At 36.2% G+C, this 18,853-nt stretch overlaps 1 protein-coding gene, 1 long non-coding RNA gene and 1 pseudogene across 4 annotated transcripts in view; 2 read left to right on the top strand and 1 right to left on the bottom strand.

The window, feature by feature from the left end:
- Rabgap1l (RAB GTPase activating protein 1 like) overlaps positions 1–18,853 on the top strand; it is a 620,475-nt gene that overhangs the window by 251,919 nt on the left and 349,703 nt on the right. The gene's annotated exons all lie outside the window — the stretch shown is intronic.
- Positions 1–18,853, bottom strand: part of LOC114092471 (uncharacterized) — a 353,583-nt gene that overhangs the window by 78,452 nt on the left and 256,278 nt on the right. The window lies entirely within an intron of this gene.
- Positions 4,313–4,660, top strand: LOC114092470 (large ribosomal subunit protein eL30 pseudogene; annotated as a pseudogene).

Below are 18,853 nucleotides of genomic sequence, written 5' to 3'. Positions count from 1 at the left end.
AAGTTTAGTAAATAGGTGGGAAAAATGAATAAATGGCCTTGATATTTATCTCAGTGACATACTTCATTTGGTCCATTAGGATAAAAACAAACTGTTACATATGCTTTTATGCACAGAGTACTGTTCCAAGCCACTGAAGTGGCAGAACCATCATTGGATCCCATGTAGTCTCAGTGAATTTCTTAATTTTTTTTTTACTGGATGTGTTCTTTCTTTTTTAAAATTTATTCTTTTCATATATACATGATGGAAGAGTGTATTTTGACATATTTTGCATACATGGAGTATAATTTATTCTAATTAGGATTCCATCCTCATGGTTGTATGTGATATGGAGTTTCACAGGTTGTGTATTCATATACCAGCATAGGAAAGTAATGCCAGATTCATTCTACTGTCTTTCCTGTTCCCATTACCCCTCCCTTCCCTTCATTCGCTTTTGCCTAATTCAATGAACTTTATTGTAAGTTTTCTTCTTAAAGTTTTTAAGAGAAATAGAATCAAACTGTATGAGGGTATTTTGAGATTATTTATACATTTTGCCAGCTTGCTTTCTGAAAGGAGCAAGCCAGATTATGTCAGTGATTTATCAAGATATAGTGTTTTACAGCCAATTTGTGGATTTTTGTTTTATTTTAGTAATTAAAGGAAGTGGTTTTTCACTTTATCCTCTCCCAGTCCATTGATTGATTGTGATATTTTTCTTCTGTATATTTGATTTTTAAAAAATCAAAGAAATATTAACCAGGATGGTTAATATTTCTCTTTTTTTAAACAAAATTGTCAAAGTTCTTTGTTCCAGGAATCTCTGAGCTCAAGATTGTCTTCTCATGTTCATCAGCTCACCACTGCCTCTGTGCTCTGCTTGGCTGTGCAAGGCTACATGTGATTTTAGGAACACTGGGTCGGGCAGTGCTCTTCTGCCATTGTTGTTGCAGTCTTCAGCATTGCCTGTTTTATTATATGTGCTACATCTTGGGAAGGGCTTAGGATTTTTTTCCTTCCCATCCTTACAGCAGTAATATTCATACTGACTTCTTAAGATAGAGGAGAATCTTTTTCTAAGCAAAAGAACTTAAGGCCTGTGTCCTTGAAGAATTTGTGGACATCAAGAATTCAGCTACTAGGGTCTGAGGACCTCAGACCTGGTTTTGACAGGTAGAGTTTCCCTAACCTGCAGAATGTGGGCCCAGCTCCCACCCTTGTGGCTGGAGCAAGTGAGGGTCTTTACTGCTTCTGAGAGGTCCTACCTGGGGTTAGAGTTTACGGAACAGGCAGCTCCAGGTCTGTACTTTTCTCCTAGGTATGTCTTTATATCTGAGGTTACTCAGAATGCTTTGTGTCTCTGTAGTGCTTATTACATTGTTCATTGAATGCAGAGTACTCTGCCTAGTAAGCCATTTATTTGTTGAGTCAAAGTGAATTTAATTGTTGGGATTAACTATATTTCTTGAGTCTCTTCCCAACAGTCCTTTTCCCCTCAACTCAGTTAAGAAGTGGTTGGAATGAAGGTACCTCAAAGTTCCTTTTCTCTTCTGCCTTTCTGTTATTATATAAATGGGAAAGCTATTGAAAAGAGTATTTTAGGGGAGTTGAAAGATTATTTAAAATAGGTATTCACTTTAATTGCATTCTTCCTTCCAAAATCCACGTTTAGTGGATTTCTAAGACTTTTCTTGAAAATGATTCTTAAAGAATAGCTGAGGTAGCTCAGGATTTTAGATAATTTTTTTTTTAAATATTCAACTGAAATGAATGGCTTTCTGACTTCTCTGACTCTGATTATATGGAAAAAAATTAAACTATTTTACCCAAGCGCCTTCTGTATACTTCCATGGAGTCATTGGTTCTCATCAACCCTTGTTTTAGTCTGGAACCATTCTTGTAAAATCTGGTTTTGAAGCTCCTTGCCAGCTCTTCCCTGAATTAGTTCTACTATATCCTTCTTGAAATGGTGCTCAGAGATGAAAATAATGTCCTCTGTGTGATATGACCAGTAACAGATTTGGTTTATGCACAGTACTTCCGTTAATTCAACCAGCAAGTCAATTAGGTATCTTTGATAGTTATATTTTATTATCTTAATATATTAAAGTTTAATTTCAATAAACTCATACATCTTTTTTATATACGCTCAAATATGTTTATTCTTCCTGTATGCAAAATAGTTTGTATTTTTAACAATGCAGTTTTACTTTTTGCTCTAGTTTGAATCTTAAATGTCCCCCAAGGGCCCATGTGTTAAAAGCTTGTTCTCCAGTGTAGTCCTCTTGGGTGGTGGTGGGAATTTTAAGAGATGGGGTCTTTTGAGAGGTCTTAAGTCATTAGGGGCAAGCCTTTGAAAGCAGTGTAGAACTCTGTCCCTTCCCCAGCCACTTCCAACTACCTGGTCACCACAAGCTAAGCATCTTCCTCTATCTTACCTGCTGCTATGATGTCCTTGCCTCACCCCAGGTCCAAAAGCAATGGCCCAAAATAATCCTTAGATAAGTTGATTGCCTCAGGTATTTGCTATAGTAATAGAAAGTTGACTAGCACACAACTTTATGTTCCTTAAACTTTACATCGTTAGTATTGGCTAGTTTCTCTAGCCTTTTTCAAATTCTGTTCTTTTTCTAATGTGTTCATCAATTTTTTTAAAAAAATATTTTTAGTTTTCAGTGGACCTTTATTTTTTAAAAATTTATTCATATGTGGTCCTGAGAATCGAACCCAGTGCCTCACGCATGCTAGGGAAGCACTCTACCACTGAGCCACCACTCCAACCCCATATTCATTAATTTTTCAGCATCTGGAGATGTAGTAAATATATCTTTAATGTGTAAATTTAGATGAATTGATTTAAAAGTTAAATTATCCCCAACCCCATCTTTCTTAGGAGTTCCCAAGACAACACTCATGTTTCAAAATTTTTTGGAAGGGCTCATAATATTTAGCCTATGGTCACACTTAGGGCTAAGATTTATATCATAAGCAAAGGGATTTAAAGTAATATTTAGCAAAGGGCAACAGGCTCAAGTATTTAAGAGTTCTCTCCCAGTGGAGTTATGTGGTACCCCCTTCCAGCAATGAGTTGTGACAACATGTGTAAAGTTTTGGGAGTTGGTCACAGAAGCACCTATCAAGATTCTAGATTTCTAGAAGGAAAGCAGATATTTAATATAGTCCATATGTTGGTACAAACCATCAAGGCTCATTGAGCCACCTGTTCCTTTTAGGGGACATTTTATGTCAGTGTAGGGAACCATTTGCTGGCCAAGTTCCCAAAGGTAACTAAGGACCAGCCTTGTCAGTGGGCTGCTGAGGACAGGCAGGTTTGGGTCTGTTGTCTTGACCATTTTCTCTGCAGTATGTTATGCTGATACTTACTAGAATACATGTATAATGTAAGTGTTTTAGGGTATCAGTAGTATACAGTTTCCTGTGGTACATACCAATGGGAGTCATTCAGTTTTCTTTGTGTTCGTAGAAATGACTTTGAATTGAAGGCCTTTTTGATGAGATTAGACCTGTTATTTTTATAACAGTAAACCATTCACTTATAATACACATCACCTCACTATTGTGTTGATTTCTTCTAAACAATAGTTTCAGTTATATGTTTTTGGTTAAGAATGTTGAGCAACAGTTGCCTCTTTTTCCCCCTCATGACCATTAATTAAAAAATATTGGTTATATGGCTACATTACAAAAATGCTGAACAATTTAAGTTATAGAACCTATTTTTCTCTAATGCTTATTTTTAATCTTGTTTATACTTTTCTAATGTTAATAGGAAAATTAATCACAAAATCACAATTTGGAAAATAAAACCAACTTAATCTTCATAATGTGAATTTCATGAAGTATGTCTTATTTAAGTTCTTGCAGAAAGATACTGCTAATTTTATAACCCTTACATTGATGTAATCCAAGTACATATTTTGGACTTGTCAGAAAAGAATATATTATTTTCTAAGCTTCTATATTGAATTACAGATTTTGAAACAGCCAAGAAACAAAATTTTAAAATCCTTCTGTTATTCATCAAATATAATTAAACATATGGTCATTTGATAGCATTTACCTTGAGAAATATTATCATTTGTATCTCATAACTACTCTTAAAATATAGATGTTTTAATATAGATATCTTTAACATTTGGAACACAGTTTGAAAAAAGATTTCTAAGAATGCCTTTTAGTGGAGATTTTTCAGAGGAAAGATAATGACCTTTGGGGTTTTTATTTAAGTGCATTTCTGCCCCCAAAAATGAGTGAGTGCTCTAGCTCTCTGGCCATCTTGACGGCTGCTCTTGGCTGGGGCAGGAAGATGGTGGCCGCAAAAAAGAAGAAAAAGTCTCTGGATTCGATCAACTCTCGGCTCCAGCTTGTTATGAAAAGTGGAAAGTAGGTATTGGGGTACAAGCAGACTCTGAAGATGATCAGACAGGGCAAAGTGAAATTGGTCGTCATCGCCAACAATTGTCGAGCTTTGAGGAAATCTGAAATAGAGTACTATGCCATGTTGGCCAAAACTGGTGTCCATCACTACAGTGGCAATAATATTGAATTGGGCACAGCATGTGGAAAATACTACAGAGTGTGCACACTGTGTATCATTGATCCAGGTGATTTTTATATCATTGGAAGCGTGCCAGAACAGCCTGGTGAAAAGTAAAACATGTAAAATTTTTCTTTAATAAAACTTGGCAGAGCGTGTTTAAAAACAAACAAAAAAAATGAATGAGTGGATAGCATTTCAAAATGATTCTTAGAGAGTGATAATTTTGTGATGCTCTCCCCATACTAATTCATTGTTCTCTTTAAATAATGTCACAGAAAGCACGTGTAGTCCCAGGGACTGAACTATCATCTTTTTGCCAAGTAGAACTCTCCAAGTCTGGCCTTATACCTGTTTTCCAGTCATGTATATCTAGCTGCCTTCAACCCATTTACTGTAGGTTTCTCATAGAAATGAATCTGAACAATTACAAAGGGGAGTCATCAACTCTTATTTTTTAAATTGGTATCTCTTTTGTTTTCTTGTTAAGTTCATTGGTACCAATATTTACTTAGATTTCCAACTTAAGCCTGTGTGTTTTAGATTACTTCTTTTCTTCTATGGAAAGATCACTTTTTTCCCTTTCTTCATGTATATGTTCATTATGGACTTTATGTGCTTTGAATCTTAGGAATTTTAGATGAACTGGTAAGTTATGGACTACTCCTACCCTAAGGATTGTTTCATAACTTATTAAGTTGGTCTGTTCAGTCATTTGGTGGTTCTGTGACTTAGAAGATACTTCCTAGCCTTGAGCCAAAATCTTATTCCTTGAAATGCCCACCAATATCTTACATCAAATCTCTGGAGAAGCACAGAAATACCTCCATTTTTATGTGGTTCTTCTGGTATGAGAAAACTATTTTTACATACTTCTTCTCTTTCTGAGTAAGCATCTTTATTTCTTTAGCATTTTGCTTATTTATTCATTTAGCAAATATTTATTGGGTACCTCTTAGGTTGGTAACTACTATCTGGTAGTTACCAGTATTCTTACATGTACATCAAAACAAAACCACCTGAAAGTCACTGTGGTACTTGGCATGTAGTGAACAAGAATAATAAGTTCTGTTCTCGTGGGGTTTACATCCAAACAGAGGTGAACAAACAATATTCCAGTTGAAGTTAACCAAGTAAAAAATAAGGTAGTTTCAGATTATAATAATTTCCATGAAGAAAATAAAACAGGGTTACCAGAGAGAGGATGTGGGGATGGAAGGCCACTTCCCCATGTGGTTTGGCTTATAGAGCTTCATGATTATGACTGTACCCCACTCAGAAACATGAATGGCCTTTGCCATTTTGGAATCCCCGTAGTGATGTGCTTCTGACCTGCTTTTGTCCTGTGTGTAACTAGGAAAGTGGGAGCTGCTAAGTGGTGTGTGCAATGGAACTACTGGGATTACCATGTCAGCTAGGCCACCTCTGAAGAAGGCAGGCCAGAGCATGGACTGGTAGGCTACGGTTGGTTGTGGACAGTTTCCTCCTTTGTAGTGGGACTAATAGTTGCCTCATCCAGACTATGTACTTCCCTTAATGCAGCCCAGGTGTACTTAGCTGTGTAAGCAGCAGGGTCATGCTAGTTTCATAGTCTTTTCAGCTCTGTCTATGTGGACAGTAAGATCTTCAGCTAGATCTTACTTCTTTTGAATTGGACAGTCAGTTTACTGAACCTAGTTGCAGGACTTTACTGTCATCTCTCACTTAGCCCTTCTTTCTAGGTTTTTTTAAAAATATTTTTTTTTAGTTGTAGGTGGACACAATGCCTTTATTTTTATTTATTTATTCTTATGTGTACTGAGGATCGAACACAGTGCCTTACCCATCTAGGCGAGCACTCTACCACTGAGCCACAACCCCAGCCTCCCTTCTTTCTAATTTTATGTGATCTTTCTGAATCTGTTGTAGATGTGAAAAGTTTACCTTCTTTGTTTAATTCAAGCCAATGATAATGATGTAGACAGGAGAGTACCATAGCAGAATTTACCAAAAAGCTTTCTTCTAAATTTATTTTGCCTTATAAGCAGATTTCAAGTATGGCCATTTATCCACTTCTAACTCTATATATTTAAACCTAGCTGCCATGTTTTCCTTTCCTTCCTTTCCTATTCTGTCTCTCTCTCCTTTTTTTTTTTGAGGGGGAGGTGGGTGGCAATATGGGAGACAAAACCAAAGACATGCACATGCTAGGCAAGTGCTTTCCCACTGAGCTTTTCTAGCTCTTGTAAAATTTTATTTTGAGATAGGGTCTCACTAAAGTTGCCCACACTGCTTTCAAACCTGACAATCTTCCTGTCTCAGCTTCACAGAAGATGGAATTACAGGCTTGCACCACCATGCTCAGCCCTTTTATTTTCAGTTATTTCATAGATACTTATCAAAAAGAATGAAACAGTGGTTCAACCAGGACTCTAGTGTCAAACTGATTTGAGTTTTAATTTTTTATTCTACTTTTTGTTAATACTAAGCATGTTGCCTAACCTCTCTGACCCTTGCTTTCCTAATAATCATACCTGCTTTTAGCGGCATGTATGATAATGAATATGAATCACTGATCATAAGTACCCAACATACAGAAGAACCCAGTAAATATTAGCATCAGGAATAGTCATTACTGTTGGCCTTTCAGGAATTAAATATACACTGTCTCAGGCTTTCCTGATCTAAAAACCCATTTAAATGAGTACATACACACAGAGACACACAAATATAACACTGCAAGGTTCCCCTTCCCATTTATTCTTAGGGATAGACACAGTTAAAATATCTTTATTTTTAAAGTCTTCAAAGCCATCTGTCCAGAATTTTAGTAGATGAAGCATCACACTTATCGCTGAAATTCATATTTTTTTTGTTGAAAGCTTAAACTTTGTCTTCTCTTTAGGAATTTATCACCTTTCTAATGGTTCACAGTTTCTCAAATATTAGTATTACCAGATCTGTTACTAGGTACTTTGTTGTATCTTTGTGTCTCATTAAAATGCAGCATGGGCATGAGAGTCTGCAAATGAATTTGGGAAATGCTGGATGTTTTACTTAGTCATGGTTCTCAGGTCTCTATGAGAGAAAAATATTGTCTGAAAATGGATGAGAAATGACATTTATACCATAGCTACTGTATGACTAGTACCATGAACATATCTATACATATCTTCATAGTAAACATGTATAATACATATTATTTTATTTAACCCTTTTAGCAATTTCATTTCACAGGTAAGGATCATACTTCAAATAGTTTGGTCGTCACATATCTAAATGGAAGAATCTATAGAATTTGAATCCATTTTTGTCTGCCACTCAAAACAAATCCTTTCTACTCTATGTTGCCTCCTCTTGCCTCCTACTATCTGGTAGTTACCAGTATTCTTACATGTACATCAAAACAAAACCACCTGAAAACTAATAAAGCAAACTAACCGAATTTGTTGTAGAGGAGATTTCCAAAACCAGAGAATTGATGAGGATCATGATTAAAGTTGCAAATTTCCCCGAATAAGAAAAATTTAGCATCTTAAAAATATTATAAAATCATAAAATCTTAGGGTTGGAAGAGACCTCTTTGGTCATAATTTTTTTTCTGCCCATGTGATAGTCATATATGTGGGATTTTATTATAAAAAGGTAATTTTAAGTATTTCTTTTTTTATTTTGGTACTGGGAATTAAACCCAGGGGGCGCTTAGCCACTGAGCCACATTCCTAGCCCTATTAAATTTTTTATTTTGAGACAGGGTCCATTAAGTTGCCTAGGGACTTGCCAAATTGCTGAGGCTGGTTTTGAACTTGCGATCCTCCTGCCTTAGCCACTGGAACCACTGGGATTATAGGTGTGTGCCACCTCCTATGGCCAATTTTTAGTATTTGTATAGTTGAAATATTTTGTTGAGATTTAAGATCAATTCTTGCCTTTTTGGTACTTTTCTATAACATCTTGTATCTTTTTAATATATATTTTTTAGTTGTAGCTGAACACAATACCTGTATTTTATTTTTATGTGGTGCTAAGGATTGAACCCAGTACCTCACGCGTGCTGGGTGAGCACTCTACAACTTGCATTTTTAAAGGGTTCTTCTATATTTCTATAATCTAATGGTCATATAAACTTGATTCATGTGAATAAAGATAAGCAAAAAACAAAAAAATAGAGACTTTAGTTTTCTTCCACACGAGAGAGATGCTGTGGTGGGTTCTAGGTGTAATAGAGGTGTCCTAGTGACCTAGACTAAAACACCAGAAGAGAGTTTTGCATTAACACAAAAAAAATAAGTACAAACAGACTGATTTCACGTTAAGTAATTCTGCTTTTTATTTTAAATTTTTTTTTACTTGTAGATGGACACAATACCTTTATTTTATTTTTTAAATTTATTTTATATGGTGCTGAGGATTGAACCCAGTGCCTCACATGTGCTAGGCAAGCGCTCTTCGACTGAGTTACAACCCCAGCCCAAATCTGTTTTCTTTTTTTTTTAAATAAGAATTTCTCCTTGTCATTGTTGAATGATAGATTTGTTAATCGATTCTTTGTACCGGTTCTCTGATTTTGTTAGTGTTACAGCATAAAATATTGCTGTCATCTACTTAAAGTTTAATAGAATATTATTGATGGGGTAAAATTAAAAAATACCAAAAACAAAGCAGAATGTATAGACATGTTTGTGAAAATACCAAACCTTGAATTTCAATAGTGATTATTAGTTCCCTAGACTAATATTGGATATTATTGTGCCAAATATTTAAAAAAAAAAACAGAGAACAAAGAATAGACACTGATGTGTGTGTATATATGTATTTATGTATATATGAATATGTTTATATACAAATATATATTCATATATGTCTTATAAATGCATGTATATGTGTGTATGTACATATGTGTATGTGTATATATGAACTTTCTTCTCTTAAAACATTAAGTCAGTAAGTTTCATGGGGCAAGGACTTTGTGACATTTCACACTGTGTGTCTACCACCTAGAGCCATACTCCATATATGGTAGGTATTCATTAAGTATTTATAGACAGACTATCTTGGCTTTACTGTTGAGTATTATACTATAAATCAGGGGAATATTTTTGCTTTTGAATAGATTATCCTGCTATTCACTTTGGGATTTTGCTTAAATATGTTTATGTTTTTTCTCTCTAACTTTTAGGATGCTATTATCAAAATGTTTTATAAAAAGCTAAAACCAGAATGTGTACATACTTGGTGTGTGTGTTATGCTTATGTTTTTTAAATCTAGTATTAGAAATCTGTAGCTGTGACTCTACAACAGCCTGTCCTAAATTGCTGAATGTCAGATAAGTATTGCTTTGATTTATTGTCCCCAATAAATGTCTCAAATCTTTGCACTTGTATATATAATTACATATGAATACATTTGTAACAAGGAAATTATTTTAGTTAACAGATAGCAGAAAGTGTCATGTTGTTTCCTGTATTTTTCTAGCAACAAAGTTACTATTTCCTAGTAAATCAAGTCATTTCTCTGTTGTGAATTAATCCTATAAACCACTATTCCAGCATTTTTCTTTTCTTTTCTTTTTTGAGAGAGAGAGAGAGAGAGAGAGAGAGAGAGAGAGAGGAAATTTATTTTAATATTTATTTTTTTAGTTTTCGGTGGACACAACATCTTTGTTTGTATGTGGTGCTGAGGTTCGAACTCGGCGCCGCACGCATGCCAGGCGAGCGCGCTACCGCTTGAGCCACATCCCCAGCCCCTATTCCAGCATTTTTCATTAGTGGACAATTTATATCAGGCTCACTGTTAGTTTCTGGGAGTACACCATTCTAAATAAGCACTATTTTAACACCCCTTAAGTCAGAATATCTAGGATGTGGGAATCTGAAACCTGAACTTTTGACAATCTCTTCAGGTGAGTACACTCAGAAAAGTGAAGATCATTATACAAAACTGTTCTGGAAGTGTCTCTGCCCTGGGGGAAGAGCAAGATCCTGGAAGTTCTGCAGAAAGACTCTCTCACTGAAAGTTCTTGCCCTGCCCAGTAGTCAGTCTTGGGCCACTGATTATGCAGTTTGAGTTAGAACCAAGTTTGAGTTAAACTGTTTTCTAAAGCTGTCAACTGGAATAAAACAGAAACATCAAAATGGTTCACCAGACCAGTCCCGAAAAGAAACTAAATTTCATTCAGTTCCAGTTCCTGAAAAGTGTCAGCTAGCTGCCTTCATTGTGGATTGTCACTGACAAATGGGCTTCTCACTCCTTTAAAGCCCAGAGGAGAACCAAAAAACCTGTAGAACCAAGCTGCTTATGGGGAAAGTGCAGTTGTTCCAGGTGGATAAGAGCAGAGCTTTCTCTGGCATTATGAGAATTGTAGCCTACACATGTCCTGTGTGTGTCATCATTTTTGACTCTGGCTGCATGATCTTGCCTACGATACAGCCACCACCCATCTGAACTCATTCCTTACTAACACAGGACCAGTGCACTTGCCAGCTGCTTGCCCAGATGTCCTGGCTCAGCATCTCCCCATCTCACAGAGCAGATAGCTTATCATAGCTGCACTTCCTGTTTACCTCTCTACCATCATCCAGAAACTGAGTCTTACTTTCAAATCTTCCATCAAGTTCTTGTACTTTCTAGTCCCTTGAATTTTGGCTTAGGAAAAAAAAAAAGTAATTTCACACCTTACTATTTGAGATTTAAGAATATGGACATTATATATTAAGTAATTTTTTTTATCGCTGAAGCAACTAACTAGCATTTAACTTATACATAGCAGGCATTTAGGAAAAAAATCTTGATTTATTGATACTGCTTATGTTTCAATTAAGGCCATTTCAGCTACTTTGTATAGATTTCTTCAGCAATGGTTTTAAAAGGTTTGTATTTATCTGTTTTTGTATGTAGTCTTTATGTTTGAATTCAGTCATAGACCTTAGCTGTCATGTGGCTGCAGCTCCCTTTTGATTGAATGTGATTATTGCATTGATGATATGTTACTGGTCTTGAATTATTTTTCCTTTCTACTCAGGCTGGGATATAATGGTAACATTAATGTAAATTGATCCGCTCAAGTAGGGAAAGTAGAACTATTCAGTTTGCTTTCTAATACTGAGTATATCTGGTAGGAAATAATTTGTGTAGAAAGGAGATAATCTCTTCATATATTAGGATTATTTTGTGTGTGTGTGTGTGTGTTTGTGTGTGCACACGTGCGCGTGCGTATACTCACGCTGCCTTGGATTGAACCCAGGGCCTTGTGCATGCTAGGCAAGTTCTTTACCACTGAGCTACACCCACAGCCATATATTAGAAATTTTGCCAAACTTAACAAAATCTTAGTAACCTGGGCATTAATTACAATTTAATACAAGGCATCTACATTTTTAAAAGAACTTTAACAAGTCCAAAATAGAACTAAATACTAACACCAAAACAGCTCTAATTTTTGACCTCCAAGCAAACTCCATTCAGGTGTTAGATACAGGTAAAGTTCTGCCTACCATAGGTGTTGGAGTCCCCTCCTTTGAGGACTATGGGCATAGGAGTCTCTCTTATGAAGCTCAGTCTGGCTGTAGAATGCAGAATTTATTACAAGAGGTCGAGAGACCAGCTAGGAGACTCTTGTGGATTGAATGAATGTGTCTTTCCCACTAATTCATACATTGAAGCCCTAACCATAAATGTAACTATATGTGGAGCTGAGGCCTGTGTTAAATGAGGTCATAGTGTTAAGGCATTAATCTGATAGGACTGGTCCTGTATAAGAGGATGAAGGGACACCAAAGCTCTCTCTCCCTGCCATGTTAGGGAGATAATGTGAAGGCATCCCTCACAAGTCTTTACTGGGAATCAAGTTGGCCAGCAGCTTGATTGCAGCCCTTCAGCCTCCACAACTGTGAGAAATAAATGCCTATAGTTTAAGCCAGCTGTCTGTGGTGTTTTTGTTATGGCAGCTGAGGTAGACTGAGACAGAGAACCCTGTCATAATCTGAGCTTGAAGTGAAAAGGGAAAGGACAGTGGAAGGAAAGTAAGGAGATGATTATGGTGGGAAGGCAAAGAAAGTGATATGAAAGAAGAGCATGTGAGACCTAGGTGACTAACAACATGGGGGCAAAGAATGCGGTCGAGATTTGTGATGAAGTCAAACAGATTATTTGTCCATTTTCCCAAACAGGGGTTAAGTTCTTTGTAATTGTGTTGAGGTTCTCCAAATCAGCTTGGATCTGGTGATTTGCTAGAAGGACTCTTAGGACTCAGCATAGTATTTTCATCATCATATTTACTACAGTAAAAGGATACAAGGAACTCAATTAAAGGAAGAGGCATGTGGGCATGTCTGGAGGGAACCAGGCATGAGCTTTCAAGAATCCTCTTCCATTTGAGTTCCACAGGCTGAGTGATTCCTCCACTATTAACTTGTGAACATGTACAGTGTTGTCTGTCAGAGAAGCTTGCTTGAGCCCGAGTCTAGGGTGTGTGTGTGTGTCTGTCTGTCTGTCTGTGTCTGTCTGCCTGTCTTGTAGATGGACACAGTACCTTTATTTTTTTTATATGTGGTATTGAGGATTGAACCCAGTACCTCACACATGCTAAGCAAGTGCTCTACCACTGAGCCACAACCCCAGCCTGAGTCCAGAGTTTTTATCAAAAGCCCATCTTGTAGGTATCCTTTGCTTAGCATGTACCAAGATTCCTGAACTTTCAGGACAGTAAGTATTTGGTATGGGCTGTGTTGGTTGTGCAAAGAGTTAAGTATAGTAAGCCACACTCATCAATGATGAAATAGTGGGAACCCTCCTGCAATTCAAGTCTGCAGATGCCAGCAAAGGGAAAAGCTTCTGAGCAGACCTTACTAAGATTATCAGTTTTAGGCTTGCTGTTATCAACTCTTTTCTGCACAATAATGTTCTAATCTTTAGAATTCTGAGTTTAAAATTAAAACGGCTAAATCTCTAAACATATTAGTTATGTCTATGACATTTCAATTTTAATTATTTTGTTAATGAAATTTTAATAAATTTCGAAGTGATTTACTGACCAATTGGATATTGTAGATATTTTGCCAAAATTTGAATATATTTTATAAAAAGAGAAATTAAAATAGCTATTCAAAAATTTGAGCTATAATTTTAGGTTATTTCTCTTCTAATATCATACCAAATGATCTATTAAGGTAAAAGACAAAGCACAAGAGATTTATGAATTCCTCAATGTTATAAAATACTTTTAAGCTACTATGTGTAACTCATTTAAGTATCTCTTTAATTTTTGAATACCTCCAGAACCAAAAATTAAAACATGAAGCAAGAAAATGAACTCTTGGTACTACTGGGAAATGGTTCTTGGTAAGCAGGGATTTATTGTATTCATGATACCTGAGAGGAAATATTGGATAAGTTAATTAATTAGTCTTTTACCTAAGTGCTTTAGTTGTTCAAGTCCTCCTGAAGCTCCAGTGCAAGTATCTTTCTCTGTCTTCCACAGTAGCGCAACCCATAAACCTTCATTCTGACATGGGATCTCTTTATTTTGAGAACACAGTGCAAGAGAGGTGAACAGGCATTTCTTTGGATCTTGGAGTATTTCTCTGAAAGTAGACATGTAGGGTTTCTGGTAACACTGTTTCAGTCTGAGCCAGATCCCAGTGGCAGAAGGTATTCTTTAATGTATTTAATTTGGGTTGTTTATGATAGTGAGGGCTGTCTGAAACAAAGACTCTGTGACAGTGACCTCTCCCTCTTGGATCTAATGATGGGTACTGCTTGAGTATTGTAATATCATTTGGGTATAAAATAAAGTGTCCAAAGGTGTTATAGGGTAATGCCTCTCACAAATCTCTGTAGCTAATTGATGTGTTTGAAGGCAGCCATATTATTATTATTATTTTTAATATCTTTGTTTTATTTATTTATTTTTATGTAGTGCTGAGGATCGAAGCCAGCACCTCGCATGTGTCAGGCGAGTGCTCAACGCTGGGCCCCAGTCTCAGCTGCAGGCAGCCAGATTATTGAAGTATAGAAACAATAACATTTTTTTTTGGACAAATTTACCAGAAGACATTGAGAATCTTCCACATTTCAACAGGGCCTTGCCTTTGACCAGTTTGCTATAATGTGTGTTTCAGATATTTACAATGTCCCTAACGTATTTTGATGTTTGACTGATGTGGGATCATATCCTAATAATCCACATCCAGGAGTAACTGCTCTGGGTCAGTTAATCTCAGGCTTGATGCAAATATGAATTACCAGAGGATATTGTTAAAAAACAAATTCTTAATCAACAATGCTGGAATGACCTTGATGGTCTGCATTTCTAAAAAGTTTAAAAGGTGATACCATTGTTCTAGTCAAGGGACTGTATCTAGCTAGAAAGTGTGTGTTACATCTCTTTCTTTGCCTCTTACTGCATTACCAAGTGTCTACTTTGTTATTAAGTAGTAGTTAAACCTTAGCATGAGCCAGAATCACATGGGAGAAAGTGTGCCAAAAATTATACGTGCCTGAACATCAATCCTCAGAGTCTGTTTGGTGGGGTTTTAGAACATAGGAAACTACATTTTTCAAAGCTTCTCAAATCTTGATGCAGGTGGACTAACACATGTTGTGATGGGCAAAAATGTGACATATGCAGTTGAGGGGAGAAATAAAGAATGTCCATGTGCTAATGCCCTTAATACAATTTCACTCTATAGGTTCTTAATTTAAAAAATGACAATCCTTAATGCTGGGCACTACAAACACAATAATTCAAGCTGCTAAAAACAATAAACATAATTAATTCGAAGCAAAATTCTAAGTTATCTCTAAGCACTGCAATCATGACAGACCTATTACAGACATTCCCTCTGCATGCTAAGCTTAAGTGCTAGATTTAAAGTCTTAAGTCTTAGGTCTCAAGTCCAGCAGATGCACACTCACTCAGACCACAGCGACCAGGTCAGGAACTCACAGAGGCTTCTCCTGAGGTGGAGTTGACGGCTGGCTGAGGAGATGGTGGTTAGGAGACATCCTTTTCTCGCCAGAGTCAAGAGGTTGCTGTAGAGTTTGAGAGTGGTGAGGACACCACAGAAGATAAGGGAGATGAAAAGAGTTGGGATGTCAGTCTAGGTCCTCATCAGGCTCTCAGGCTTGTGTGCATAAGTGTCAGCTGGCTGAATGTTCGTTTGCTCCAATATTTATATTAAATTTTGGGACTTCTGCCCACCCTTTGGGTCCCTATTAGCTGTTACCAGGTTTCTTAGTGACATCTTTCATTCTTGGAGTCAGGACATAGGGTTTCACCAAATAGGTTTTCCGCCCTGATATCACACTTCTGACTCTTCTCAGGGTTATGACAAGTGACATGTGACTTCACCCTGAAAATGACTTGCTTTTATCAGGCTATGCCTGATTGACATATTGGAGAGCTCCATGGCTTGCCTGGTGAGACTGCAGGTTTATTTTAAAATGGAGGCTCTAAGCAATTTAGGGAGACCCTGTCTCAAAATCAAAAATAAAAAGGGTTAGGGATGTGGCTGAGTGTTTATGTGCCCTGGGTTCAATCCCTGATACCAAAAAAAAAAAAGGAATTCAGATAACTAACAGGTTGTTTGTCATTTTAGGTTTAACAATAAACAATAGTTAAATTCTAAAAGTATGTCATTCAAATTCAATTTAAGAAAATTTCATCTTTTAACTTGTAAATTGAGTTTTCTATTTCCTTGTGTTTCTTTCTTTTTTAAAGGTGTGGGTGGTATTCATATAATACCTAATTGAGTCTTTACAAATTATTTAAAACAAAAGGATTATATAGAGGTTGCGGTTATTAGATAATCTTACCAGAAATAGTGGGTGCTATTTAGAATACTAGGCTCAGCAAACTGTGTAGTGTCAGCCAAAGTGATTTAAAAGCTTTATTTAGGATAAATCCATCATCTGCTTAAATTTATTAGCTCATTCACTAATTTGCATACTATTTTGCAATTCAGAAATTGTAAGCAAACAGTAGTGTACCCCCAAATGGATTACAGAATGAATTAAATTAAAGCACATTGCCATCAAGGCCAGTCCTTCATGAAGTGTGGATTAGAGAATCTGTGATTACATGGCTTCTTTCTGCTCCTTTGCCCTCAAGAGCAAGCTCCTTTGTGTTACCTCTGGGTAGTTTTTTTCCAGCAGCACAATACCCTTGAGGTTTCAGGATCTGCAGCAGAGATAGTTTTGAAGACCATCATTAGCAGAAACTGTGCAAGAAGGACCTCTAGCACACAGAATGTGGTAGGATTGCACAGAGATTAGTTCTGTCAGGAGAGGGGAAATAGGAGCAGATAATAAATGTGTCACAGGACAGTTAACAATTCTCTCTTGAGTGAGAATGCTGGACCAAATGACCTTTTTGAGGTGACTGTTGTGATTCTTGTGTATTTATAACCCAAGAACTGTGCTTCACAATTTACAATATTCACACCTCTTAACACAAAGGTGGTAAGAATGGATAGAAGTCGTCTCTACTAATTTTTAAAATAAACAATTTACATTGCATGTTAGAAAGTAGTGTTAATTGAGATACAAGTAAAGATTTTGCTTTGATATTCTCCAGCATAAAATTAGCTCAATTTTTTTAAATATAATTTTTTATTTGTTGATAAACCTTTATTTTATTTATTTATATGTGGTGCTGAAAATCAAACCCAGTGCCTCACACATGCCAAGCAAGTGTGCTACCGCTAAGCCACAGCCCTAATCCCTAGGTCAATTTTTAACAAATTGAAAAGGTGCCACCCTTTTCTAGACATTCAGTATATCTACTTAAAAAGAACACATGAATAGACATGTTTAAGTTCCATTAACAGCTGCTAGAGTGATGGATTTCTGATTAAGAAGAAAGGCAGACAGTTTTTTGAACTCGAGTAGAAAATCTTCATCTGGACCCAATATCAGGTTGTCTTCATCTTCACAATTAATAGCTAACGTGTGTTGAGTTTGTGCAGGTTTAGGTTGGCATGTACTGTTAGTAAAACTGCTTTAGCAAAGTGTAACTGCAGGTATATCTCTTGTGAAAGTTAAATAATGTTTGTGAATTTACTTTAATGTTATATATAAATTAAGGAAGAATTTTATATCACCTTAATGCAGTTAGAATTTTGATGCTCCTTAGTGCCTAGAGCTAGGTTAGCTAATACAATAGCTGCTAACCATAAATGGCTATTTAAATTAATTTAAATTAAAATTTCCCATCTATTTCAATTACTAAAAAATATTTTACGTGTTGGATGGGACAGCAAAAATTCAGAACATTTTCATCATCCCAACAAGTTCTCTTGGTCATTTCTGGTCTAGACCTTAGAGTATATACCAGGAGTGGAATTGTTAGGATATGGCCATTGTGTCAGTTAGGAGAAGGTTCACTTATAAGATAAAAGTGGCTTAAAGAAGGAAGTTTATTTTCCTCCCATGAAAATGAAGCTTGAGGCAGATGATCCAGGGCTTGTGAGGCAGCTCTGTGCTGTGAAAACCTCAGCGGTTTTGTCATGTTGCCACCTTGCCATCACAGAGTTTCTGCCTTGTGGTTTGAGATGGCTGCTCAAACTCTAGCCATTGAGTTTGTATTACTGCCAAGAAGAAAGAAGAAAAAAGACTATTAAGAGAGATTTCCCATTTACCTATAATAAAATAGTTAAAAACTACTAGTTCATTGTCTAGGACTTATATTTTTTATTTTTAAAATTTTAAACTGACATATGAAAATTATATATATTTGTGGGGTACCCTATGATATTTTGATACATGTATACATTGTGTTATATTCATATCAGTGTGAAAATATTTGTCTGCTCAAACATTTATCATTTCTTTATGGTAAAAAATTCAAATTCCTATTTCAGGCTTTTAAAAAAAATATACAATACATTATCATTATCTGTAGTTCTACTACTATGCAATGAAACACCAAAACTTCCGTCTCCTGTCTAATTATAACTCAGTACTCATTAATCATCTTTTCCCTCTCTATTTGTCTCCTCTCTTTTCCCCAGCTCTGGTAACCACCATTCTACTTTGAACTTCTATAAGGTCAAATTTTTTAAAAAAATATTCTATATATGAGTGAGAACATTCAGTACTTGTCTTTCTGTGCCTGGCATTTTCCACTTAGCATAATAAGCTCCACTTCCCTCTATGTTGTCACAAGTGACAGCATTTCATCCCCTACCATCCATCATTTTGGGGGTTGAATCCAGGCCCTTGTGAATGCTAGGCAAGTGTTTATTAGTGAACTATACCTCTACTCGTAATTTAATCTTTTTATGTTTAAATAATATTCATGCGTATGTGTGTACACATACTACATTTTCTTT

This window comes from Marmota flaviventris, chromosome 12 (assembly GCF_047511675.1).
Source record: "Marmota flaviventris isolate mMarFla1 chromosome 12, mMarFla1.hap1, whole genome shotgun sequence".
In the NCBI taxonomy this organism is placed as follows: Eukaryota; Metazoa; Chordata; class Mammalia; order Rodentia; family Sciuridae; genus Marmota; species Marmota flaviventris.
The sequence above is the reverse complement of the archived record's forward strand: the minus strand, read 5'-3'. Positions and strand labels throughout refer to the sequence as shown.